The following is a 12,084-nucleotide window of genomic DNA, read 5'->3' on the forward strand; positions in this document are numbered from 1 at the left end:
AAGCCTGGCTGGGGCACTTAGTGCCATGGTCTGGCTGATTGTGTAGGGCTGGGTGCTAGGTTGGGCTGGCTGAGCTTGGAGCTCTCTTCCAACCTGCTTGATTCTGTGATTCTATGATTTTCATGCCCCCCGAAGCAAATGATGGCTGCTGCACATGCATGGAGAACTAGCAGTGGATTCACCTGCCTAGAATTAAATCTGAGCCAACCAGGAGTGATTTTCACCTGTATTTGGGAAGTGTCAGACCTGATCTATGGGCTGGATGCAGAAGGTGTTGAAATGCAGTGTTCTGTTCTTAGCTCACTGCTGATTAGCCCTAAGAAACAAATCAAATGTTCTCAATCTGTATCAAACAGCATCTCACACAATGAGCTTCAGCTTCTTCTGCTGAGCTGCCACATTCTAGTCTGACACTTTTTTTCCTCCCCTCTGTGCAGAACTGTTTTCATGATGCTCTTTGCAAAGTTCTTTGGAAGAAGCACAGAGTTAAATTCACAGGGTAGTGGTTGCCAGATTAATGTGGATGCCTGTACTAGCGAACGAGGCTCACCACAACCAGTTCAAGCAGGCAAAGTATCTTGACAAGCAGGAAAGTACAGACACATACTTGCTGGGCAGTGGCTAAATCCAGCCAGAGTTTTTTGAGCACCTCCAGAAATGGAGAATCCACTGCCTCCCTGGGCAGCCTGTCTTGCAGCAAAGAATTTTGTGCAACCTGATGCAACTTGGAATTGCCATGGTCTGGTGACTGGACAGGGCTGGGTGCTAGGTTGGACTGAAGCAGCTTGGAGGTCCCTTCCAACTGCTTGATTCTATGAACTTGAGACCATTTCCTCTTATCCATAAGCAGGGACAAGAGGCCAACCTCCACCTCAGCACAACTCATGCTCAGGCCATATGTGAGAACCTCAAAACAGTAGCAGCATATGCAGTGGACACCATTTGCTTCAGGGGGCATGAAAACTGGCAGAGGGGAGGCTGAAACTGGATGGTAGAAAGAAGTTCTTCGCAGTGAGGGTGGTGAGACACTGGCACAGGTTGCCCAGGGAGGTTGTGCAGCACAGAAGCACCCAATGTGATCTTAACCCCCTTGGCAGATCCTCCAAACTCACCTTGAACATAAGGCAAAGTCTGGGATAAGGTAGAGGGGTGGGAAGGAGGTAGAAGTGTGTTTGGTAGCCCCCCCTGGGCACTCTGGTGTCTGGGAGGGCTGCTGTGTTTCTGTGTTACCTTTAACTTGTCTATTTCTGTCCACAGCTGTAAATACTGTCACTACCTGCTTGTATCTTGTGCTAAGCTGTGAATATGAAGCTTCATTCTTCAATTTCCAGCTCAGTTGAGTCTAGTCTGGGTGATTTTCTTAAGTGTGTGTGGGCGAGGCAGGTAACTCCCAAACCATCACAACTACCTACAAACACTGCTGCATGTAACAAAGCCTCCTGGCTCAGGCATTCCATAGTCTATGTCAGAATAACAACCCTGTTCTCCCTGCCTTCAAACCCTAGATTGGAGCACAAATTCAGCTTGCTTTAAGCAGCCTTCTGTGGCTAACATGGGCTACCCCTGCAGAACCTGGAGTCAAAACTGAGTATAACCTCTCATGCAATTCTGGAAGAGTCAGAGACACAGGCAGAGGCTGCTGCACTGAAACAAAACCTAATGAAGCCAGAGTGGCTGCACTATGATGGTGACTAACTGCTAGAGAGTCCCAAAGAGACTGCTGGAGGTTTTCTTTTCTTTAATATTGCCAACAGTGTTTTCCTCTCAGCCTTTCCAGAGCAGAAGTAGGCACAGGCTGCATAAACCACACTGGATTTTGGTTAGAGGAATGAACAGAGACTAAAACAACCAAACAAATATATTTGTCTCCTCCAGAAGTGTTATTTTTCTGTGCTTCATTTTATACCTAAGCCTGTTTGGAGGACACTTTTTTGTGTCCAGGGTGGCAGACTGTTGTGCCTGTGGGTGACATCTTTATTAGCAAGTGTTTATTCTCATTCAGCAAGCACACCTTTAGAAGTGATCAAAGCCTTCTTAATGATGGTGGTGTCAAAAAGACCACTGCAGCAGCTGCACTTATCTCTGCTTGCCGAGTCAATTCAAGAGGTTTCTCAGCCCTTATCTCTGTCCTGACTTCAACTGCCCTTGCCCACAGCAGCAATAAGGTTGTCAAACTGAATTCTCAAATTTATCAGTTCAAAGCTTCTTTTTTAGGGCACTCCAAGTTATCAGTGTTGAATTAATGACACAACCACATGGACCTGTGCTTTAGCTATGGTCTGAGCAGACTGGGAGCAGGAGGAGCAGGTGACATCCTGACCTGGCTGGATGCAAAGGATGAATTGCAAGCATACAGGAGAAACAGAGGGAAGGAGGGCAGGACAGATGGGTGATATGGGAAAAGGGCTAGAGAACAGGGAGTGTAGAAGCCTGGTGAAATCGTTAGCTGTGTGAGCACTGATCTAAAGCATCATCCATCAGATAAACACAAAGGAGGGGAGTTAAGCTTGAGAGGGTCTTGAAGCACTCTCATGGAGAAGAAGAATGCTGTGTTCAAAGGTGAGAACATCTTGTAGCACAGACATTTCACCTGAACAAGGTGAAGCTGTGCAAGGGCTTTGGAGGAAGACCTCCCCTTGTCAGCCAGCACTGATTAAACACAGCTCCTGATAGCACTCTGCATGTTGTGAAGTGTCTATTTCTGTAACTCATTATGAGCCAAACAGGCATAGGAGCAGCTCTGTTACCACATAACATTTTCTGCCTCTGACAACTCATCACATTGATTTAACTTTTGTGGTGGGTAAGAAGGGGGTAAGTACTACATCCATAAGCAAGTTCTTTTGCTGGCCAGTTCTGGGCATGAACACAGCCATACACGAGCTGCTAAGGATCACTGAAAGGAGTTTTTCACCCTCTGGAACAGCAATGACCTATCAAGGGCTTGATTAGTTTGTATGCATTCAAGGGCCAGGAGGGTGAAGCTCCACAAGACTCAGGGAAACCTCATCTAGCTGAGGATGTCCTTGCTTAATGCAGGGGGGGTTGGGCTGGATGACCTTTGGAGACCCTTTACAACCCAGACCACTCTATGATGTGCTGCAAACACATGTAGGGAATCATTGACTTGTGCTTTTGTGTTTTACTTTGTGCTTGGCTGGATGCCTGTCAGCTGTGTTTCAGCTCACCACAGCTGTGTTTCAGCTCACCACTACGGCTGAAAAAGACAAGGAAAAAAAGATTAATGTAGATATTTTTCTCCCCATAGATTAAAAGTAGTTTTTTTTTACTTAGAGAAGTCATCTATTTGTGCAATAGGAAGAGAAGCAAGAGTGGCTTTGGGCTTGCTAGACTGATTTGAGCTGCATAAAAATGAAAGCCTGGCATTTCCCCCCCTTGATTTTGACATAAATTAAGGTCTGTTTGAGAAGATATTTTCTTACTCCAGCTAGAAGAGGCCCACAAAGGCAGGAGATGGTTAACTCCCACCTTGCATTTTAGCCCATCCAAACTATTCCATCCTTCCCCTCCTCCCACCCTGGGGATCAGTACTCTTGAAGTCTCTCTTTAAAGAAGCTGTCAGGAGGCAGCTTTTACAATGAACCTGATGGAACTTCACACTTCACCAGCTAAATGTAGTGAGACTCCAGTGATAACATGACAGAGGAGTTGGCATTTTCCTGGGAGATGTTTCAACTTCCATTAATTAGTTTGCTTGTTCTATATGGGTGCTCACCAACCCTTTATCTGAGGGGAAAAAAAGGTCCTAAACCCCACCCTTTCACTCCCTCTAACTGAGGAGATTGTGTCCCCCTTTTCTGTCTTTCTCCACCATAGCAAACCAAGCAAGGCAGGCAGAAAGAGGCTGGGAGAGAGGAGCTGAAGATGAGGCAGCAGTGCCCAGGTGGGCAGCAGAGCCAATGGCATCCTGGGCTGGCTCAGGAGCAGTGTGGCCAGCAGGACAAGGGAGGTTCTTCTGCCCCTGTGCTCAGCACTGCTCAGGCCACACCTTGAGTGCTGTGTCCAGTTCTGAGCTCCTGAATTCAAGAGAGATGTTGAGGTGCTGGAAGGTGTTGGGAGAAGGGCAGCAAGGCTGGGGAGGGTCCCGGAGCACAGCCCCGGGAGGCAGCAGCTGTTGATAAAGAGAGTGATTAGCATTGGAATGGGCTGCCCAGGGAGGTGGTGGAGTCACCGTCAAAAAAAAGCCCGGAGGGGGCACTTAGTGCCACTGTCTGGGTGCTGGGATGGACCGGCTGAGCTGGAGATCTCTTCCGAGCTGGTGGATTCAGCAAGGCAGTAGTTTATTTGGCTTTCACAGCCCAGCCACATGAGGTCTTCTCTCCACAACGTTTTCAGCTTTGGAGTTGATTTTTTTCCAATCTAAATGGGGGAAAAAAAAACACTCACCAAGTTTCAGTCAAGGCACTGGAAGCTTCTAGGAGCTATGCCCCAAAAGCAGAAGCTGAGCAGTGGCAGCAAGGGCAGACACTGGCTGCAGAGACCCCCCCGCCCCAAACCTCTTACCTGTAAGACCATTGCCTACCAGGGAGAGGTTCCTCCTCAGCGGTCCAGAGGACAAAAGGGAGCTGCTGAGAAGATGATCCGTGGCTGCCAAGCTAGAAAGAAAGCTGCTAAAGAAAACACAAGGCAAACCTCCACCGAACAGTCGTGGTGACAAAGTTGCTGCTGAGGTTAGCGCTGTGTGCCACAGGCTCAGCTCTCCGTCCTGCACGGTACCAGCAAAGCAGACGCGTGCAGAACGGAGCAGAAATGCGTTCTGAGGGAGGCCCTACCTAGCCGGGGGGCCAGCGAGGCCCCCCGGCCTTTCGAATCCCCTCCACCATCCACCCGGTGCACACCACAGGCACTCACCGGTGACGATCCGAGGAGGATCCTTTCTGCCCGCAATGGGCAAGCTTGGGGCTTGCTACCGCTGGGGCCAGTTATAAAGGGGAGGGAGCAGGGAGGGCGAAGTGGTCACACCTGGGGTGGGAGGAGACTCAGCAGCGCCCAGGTGCTGCGGGTTGGGATAAAAGGGACAAAGGCGGGGTGGGGGGAAAAAGGATAGGTGTGGTGGAGAAGGGGAGGTGGGGCTGGAAGGAGACAGATACAGAGGAAATGGATGGAGATAAAAGATGGGGGAAAGGAAGGAGACTGAGAGGAAAAGAGGAAGATGGAGAGAAAAGGAAGGGTTGCAGGATGCCCGAAGTTGGATCGGCCCTGAAGAGCATCGACATTGACAGCGACTCCATCACCTCCCTGGGCAGCCTGTTCTGATGCCAAACCAACTCCGTGTCAAGAACTCCTTCCTACCATCCAGCCTAGATCTCCCCTGGCACAACTTGAGACTGCTGCTGCTTGCCTGGCAGAAGAGCCCAACCTCACCTGGCTACAGCCTCGCTTCAGCTGGTTGTGGACAGCAGAAGGACAAGGGACAATGATTTTAAACTGGAGCAAGGTAGGTTTAGACTGGGATCTTGGGAGAAGCTCTTTGGTATGAAGCTGTTGGAACACTGCAACAGGTTGCCCTAGGAAGGGATGGAGGTCTCATTCTTGAAGCTGTTCAAGGTCAGGCTTGTTGGAGCTCTGAGCAACCTGATCTAGTTGGGATGTCAAAAAAACCCTGGGTGAGGCACTTAGTGCCATGGTCTGGTTGCTTGGCCAGGGCTGGGTGCTAGGTTGGGCTGGATGAGCTTGGAGCTCTCTTCCAACTTGGTTTTGTGATTCTATGTCCCTGCTGACTGCAGAGGAGTTGGGCCAGAAGACTTTTGAAGGTCCCCTCCAACCCAGTGCATTTTATGACTCTCTCTGCATGCAGCTAACCCCCATTTAATGCTCATTTCCACTTTAATTCTCCCTCTTCTAGTCTGATTTTCAGAGAGAGCATTACATTTTGGATCAAATAATGCCCATCTCTATCCAGAGCAATTAGCTTTAAACATCTTGCTAAGGAGGAGCATGAAACATATGTGTGTATATGTAGCTATCTATAGATAAAGGACTAGCACTCAGTGCAGCACTGAGCAGCATTTCTTTATGCCTCAACTTTTCCTTGTGTCAGGCAGAAATTCCAAGCCCCCCTCCCTGAGATATGAATTGCTGATAGCTCAGGAATAATATCAGGCAGGTGCTTCTAATATCTCCAAGCAAATGAGAAGCAGGAGGCATTTACAGACCCTGTAGCCACAGAGCAGCAGCTGGAGTGATTCAGACCTGGCTTGGTGGACCAAGAAAGCTCCAGGGCCTGTGAGATTCCTAAACAATAACTACATACAGACAGGGCTTTTTTAGGGCAGAAACACTAGAGATGGGAATGGGAATTCGTTTTCCTCATAACAGCTGCTCCTCTGGGGAGGTGGGGGGTGGAAGTCCTATCTTAGGGCCTCTATCAAATCTCTGAGTACACATTTAATTTCCTGTCCTGGGTTAAGCTGGAGCAGAACTCATTCTGGTTGGTGATTTGACTTTCCAGCTCAGTCTCTTCAGCATGAGGGTGGTGAGACACTGGAAAAGGTTACCTAGGGAGGGGGTGGAAGCCTTATGCCTGGAAGTTTGTAAGGCCAGGCTGGTTGTGGCTCTGAGCAACCTGATCTAAGTGTGAGATGTCCTTGCTCATGGCAGGGGGGTTGGAACTGGATTGATTGGATAGGGCTGGGTGCTAGGTTGGACTGGATGAGCTTGGAGGTCTCTTCCAACCTGGCTGATTCTATGATCCTTGCAGTCCCCTCCAACCCTGATTGCTTCTGTGATCCTAAACATTACAGCCATTTTTAAACTTTATAACCCTCTTGGCTTACAAGCAACCTTGGGAGGGAAACCAAAACAACTCAGAACCTATAATTCAGCTTTTAGAAGCACCATTGGAGGTCCCTTCCAGCCCTGACAATTCTGTGTCCCACTTGAGAAGCTGGGACAGCTTCACCCTGGAGTCACAGCCAGGCACTGTCAGCTGGCATGAGCACTGCTGAAGAAGCTCTTCTGTCTATTACTTAATATCACACATGGAATATGCTTCCCCTGGACACAGCACAAGAGCTTCTGGAAGGCACTGGAGCAGTGAAGTCATTTGGTTTGTTTGTACTATTTCCAATAAAGAAATCTTAACAAGCTCACTCTGAGTTTTTCCTCTGTGCTTAGGGGAAGAAAATGTCTCTCAGAGTAGCAGGGAGATGCTCTATAATTCATGCAGATTACATGTTTCCACAAGAACTGAGTTAAGAGGGGCTCTAGCCCTCCTTTCAACATCTCTAGCCAACACAAAACATAGCTGCAGGGGGTGGTTGTGGCCAAAGGCACTTGGCCTTGTTCAGTCTCATCCCCTTGGCCTCTGCCCACCCATGCAGCCTGGCCAGGTCCCTCTGCAGGGCTCTCCTACCCTCCAGCAGCTCCACACTGCTCCTAGCTTGGTGTCATCTGCAAACTGACTGCTGCTGGACTCAATCCCCTGGTCCAGATAATCAATAAAGACATTGAACAGGACTGTGCCCAACACTGCTCCCTGGGGCACACCACTGGTGCCAGCTGGATGTGGCACCATTCACCATCAGTCTCAGCCTGACTCTATAGCCAAGGCTGGTGCTAGGCCATTTCTCTCAGCACCACATCTCCACCTCTCTGAAACATCTCCAGGGATGGACATTCAAGCCCCTCCCTGGGCAGCCTGTGCCACTGCTGCTGAATCCTTTCAGTGAAAAAGTTTCTTCTAATACCCAACCTAAGCCTCCCCTCGTGCAACTTGAGGCCATTTCCTCTCATCCTAGAGGGGATAACTTCTCCCTTTAGCATCTCATGGGCATTCAGTGAAAATCAGTTTCTCCACCTTTTAGCTTGCATTTGCACCACATTTTAATTCATTTTCATATACATTAGTAACCTCCCACAGAATTTCCCCCCCCCCCCCCCCATTGTATTTCTTGTCTTCCTATAATCCCTGTGGAGCTTTCATGTTGCAGAATTACTCTCCAGCATAGTACAAATAAATAAAGAAAGCCTCTTACAGACATCTCTGAAGCATCATTTTTTCCACTGGGATGCTGTATTTAAGGTGTTGACATAAAACTTTATAAGTTACTCCTAAATGCAGCTCCTGTTTTAGAGCAAGATGTGAAAAGCATGAACAGATTTGGCTCACAAGGAATGTTAACCTCCTCCTGAGTTTGTTCAAGTTGAGAAGGAAAAGAAAACATAATGAAGCTTTGTGGAGATATTATTCAGAGATTTACAGACCACAGCAATCTTCTTGCCTTGGCAGACAGGAAGGGGAGGAAAAAAAAAAGATGTTTCTATTTGAACTCCAGCTAATTTTGTTGCAACACAAAATGCCTGATCCACTGAGAGCTTTCCAGCCAAATAAGTAACTTCAATTATCACTGCAGAAATGAGGTGACATTCAAAGCTGATAGATAGCAAACTCACATCTGTCAGCCTTCATTTGAATGTCAGTCATAGGCATAACTGCAAGGAGACAAGATCCTGCCTGCTGAAGGGAAATGCTAAGCCTGTCAGAAGAAGATTTCTTTCACAGTGGCTGGAAAATAATTTACTCACCTGAAGGGAGGCTTAAACCACAGCCCCAAGCACCACATCCAAACCACCCTGAAACACAGCCAGGCTGGGTGACTCCAGCACCTCCTTGAGCAGCTCATTCCAGTCCCTGACCACTCTCTCCAGGAAAAACTTTCTCCTAATGTCCAATCTAATCCTGCCCAGCCTCAGCTTGAGGCCATTCCCCCTTGCTCTGTCTCCAATGCCCTGTGAGCAGAGCCCAGCAGCAGCCTCTCCACAATGTCCCTTCAGGGAGCTGTAGACAGCAATGAGGTCTGCCTTCAGCCTCCTCTTCCTCACACTACCCATCCCCAGCTCCCTCAGTCGCTCCTCATAGGATTTACTCTCCTCCCCCAGCTTCATTGTCCTCCTCTGGACCTGCTCCAGCACCTCCACATCTCCCCTCAGCCTCCTCTTTTCCAAGCTCCAATACAAGCCTGTTACTTGTATTGCACATCTGCAGTTTGCTTTCTCTCCAGTCACCTCTGGAGCAGAATCTGAGAGAGTTACCTGTTATTTTGTACCCAGATTCTGGCCTCAGAATGACTTCTGTGCCCTCTCCAAGCAGAGCATGCCTCATTCCCAAAGTTCTAAGGAACTAAGTGCTAAACTTTTCAGTAGTTTGGCATCTCATTAGAAAGTCCTCTCACAAAATCAATGTTTAGTTTTGTCAGAAGCCATCCAAGCACTGGAAGGTAATAAGCAGTTTTAATTACAAGTTAGCTTTCTTCCAGGTTTCAGACTTGGGTTTTTTTTTCCCCCTCAGATGGTGTGGATTATTTATTAGGTAAAAGACAGGAATCTTCTTTCCACAGACCTTAACCTCACAAGAGCTTTCCTGGGGATCAGTAAAGTAAGTTGTGGGTTAATTCCCTGGGATCCTTGCCCAGGGATTCTCAGCTTATTTCCCACTTTTTGTGACACCATTTTTGTGCACATTGGACAATTCCTCACGAGGATCTAGAGAGATCATCTGGGAGGATGATCTGCACCTACAGAAAGGTGTTTTGAGAGTGGTGAGAGCCTGCCCAGGGAGGTGGTTGAGGCCCCATCCCTGGAGGTGCTTAAGGCCAGGCTGGATGAGGCTGTGGGCAGCCTGCTCTAGGGTAGGGTGTCCCTGGGCATGGCAGGGGGTTGGAACTATATCATAGAAACATAGAATCAAGCAGGTTGGAAGAGACCTCCAAGCTCAAACAGTCCAACCTAGCACCCAGCCCTACACAAGCAACCAGACCATGGCACTAAGTGCCCCAGCCAGGCTTGGCTTCAACATCTCCAGGAACAGAGACTCCACCACCTCCCTGGGCACCCCATTCCAGTGCCAATCACTCTGTGAAGAATTTCCTCCTAACATCCAGCCTAGACCTCCCCTGGCACAGCTTGAGGCTGTGTCCCCTTGTTCTGTTGCTGCTTGCCTGGCAGCAGAGCCCAACCCCACCTGGCTACAGCCTCCCTGCAGGGAGCTGCAGACAGCAATGAGATGATTCTTTTGGTCCTTTCCAACCCTGCCTGATTCTGTGTTTCTGTGATTCTAACATGGAAATTGTGAAGGAGTTCATTAGCTCAAAGAGGGTAATGTGGTCCTGTGCATGCAACCCAAAAGCTGTGCCTCCAAAATATTGAAGGCCTTGCATGAAAAACATAATAGGTTTGGATATGGAAAAAGAAAAGGTTCTGCTGACAGGTTTATGATGCACTGTGCAGTATGCCCACCTAGAGCAAATGCATTTGTGTCTACACAGGGTTGAAAAGAGAGTTGCAGTAATTAATTATCTGTTTCAGTTCAATTTGCTTTCTATCGAGAACACCTCCTGCTGTTTTATGGTGCTTAATAAAATCTAATCCATTAGACAATGTGATAGAATCTTATAATATACACTGACTGCTGGCCCCCTTTGGTTCAAAAACCAATTTATATGTAGATGATACCCGTTTTAAATCTCCTCCAAAATCATTTAGTTTACAGTTGCAAATAGTACCAACAGAGTGGTTCTCAAAGGCCAGCATGAAGTTCAAGCTCTCATCCACTGTGCTGAAAGAACAAAGGAAGAAAATGAAGCTCAAAAAGGATGTGTTTGGGCTTGGGTTTTTTTTTTCAGGGGATAAGCTAAAACCCTACAATGTCCATTAATTCAAGTAGGAAACAGGACATGAATCACAGAATCAAGCAGGTTGGGTGAGACCTTCAAGCTTACCCAGTCCAACCTAGCACCCAGCCCTACACAGTCAACCAGACCATGGCACTAAGTGCCCCAGCCAGGATTGGCTTCAACACCTCCAGGCACAGCCACTCCACCACCTCCCTGGGCAGCCCATTCCAATGCCAATCACTCTCTCTGCCAACAACTTCCTCCTAACATCCAGCCCCTGGCACAGCTTGAGACTGTGTCCCCTTCTTCTGTTGCATTGTGCCTGGCAGCAGAGCCCAACCCCACCTGGCTGCAGCCTCCCTCCAGGTAGCTGCAGACAATGAGCTCCAGTGAGAGATGTCCCTGCCTATGGCGGGGAGTTGGAGCTGGAAGATCCTTGAGAGCCCTTCCAACCTAGACCATTCTATGCTTCTATAAATCATTCTATGCTTCTACACAGAAAATGCTTCTGGAAATGAAAAGCTGGGCTGAATTAGCTGACACAATTAAAGCTGGATGTGGATTTTGTGTAGTTATCATTTATTTATGTCTGAATCATCTGCAACATGCAGCCTTAGGAAAAACATTCTGAACCCACAAATGCTGTTCTCAGGGGGAAATGTTGGGTTTGGACACATCTAACACTTTGCTTTACTTTTTGGGGGGCAGAATCTTGTCAATGAATGCACAGGATTCCTGCTGGCAGCATCTCCACAAAGCTATTCAAACCTAAGGGTTCCTGGAGCGTGGCCCAAGCGGCAGAAGACAGTCATGGGCTTAGCTTCTCTCTTTCTGAGGCATTCATCTCATGTTTCAACATTTCAGAACGCTGACAACTGAGCTTATTTTAGTTATCCTAAGCTCCTGTGCAGCTGAGAGGGAGAGAGAGAGTGAGAGCAGCCTGCATTTAGAGTAAGAACTTAGCTGTGAGGATGGAGTTTCTGGGGTCAGATTCTAGAAAGCCTATCCTCTACCAAGAGAAACTTCACCTGAGTGGAGAGCAAAGCACACACTCATCCAGCACTTGATACAGGCAATAGAAGCACAAGAGGACAAATTTGCAGCACTTGTGAGACAAGAGCTGGATGGGTCTCCAGGCAGTGTTCCTTTACATCCTCTGATTACTTGAGGAATTCCTATATCTTTTTTTCCCACTATCTTTTTCTTTCTATATCTATTTTATTTCTTCATTGAACCTATTCACATAGAATTTTAGTCTGGGGAGGAGAAGGCTGAGAGAGGATCGAATAAATATATACAAACACCTGCAGGCTGGGTGACAAGAAGGAGGGGACAGGGACAGCCTCTGCTCACTTGTGCCCTGGAATAAGACAAGGGACAAAGGATGGGAATTTCAGCACAGAAAGTTCCACCTTGAGTGTGATGGTTTGGGTATAGGCTGGATGTTAGG

The 12,084-nt window shown here is 48.0% G+C and overlaps 1 long non-coding RNA gene across 5 annotated transcripts; it reads right to left on the reverse strand.

Annotated features, from left to right (window-relative positions):
- Positions 1 to 2,567: 2,567 nt before the first annotated feature.
- LOC135189597 (uncharacterized) lies at positions 2,568 to 4,929 on the reverse strand. Of its 5 annotated transcripts, none has more exons than XR_010308161.1 (4): positions 4,873 to 4,929; positions 4,544 to 4,616; positions 4,193 to 4,380; positions 2,568 to 3,217 (listed from the first exon to the last, which is right to left on the reverse strand). It is a non-coding gene; the product is annotated as an uncharacterized LOC135189597 (long non-coding RNA). The 5 variants fall into 5 exon arrangements; XR_010308164.1 differs by having other exon boundaries at positions 4,525 to 4,616; XR_010308160.1 differs by having other exon boundaries at positions 4,544 to 4,631; positions 4,873 to 4,909.
- Positions 4,930 to 12,084: the final 7,155 nt, after the last annotated feature.

This window comes from Pogoniulus pusillus, chromosome 33 (assembly GCF_015220805.1).
Source record: "Pogoniulus pusillus isolate bPogPus1 chromosome 33, bPogPus1.pri, whole genome shotgun sequence".
NCBI lineage: Eukaryota > Metazoa > Chordata > Aves > Piciformes > Lybiidae > Pogoniulus > Pogoniulus pusillus.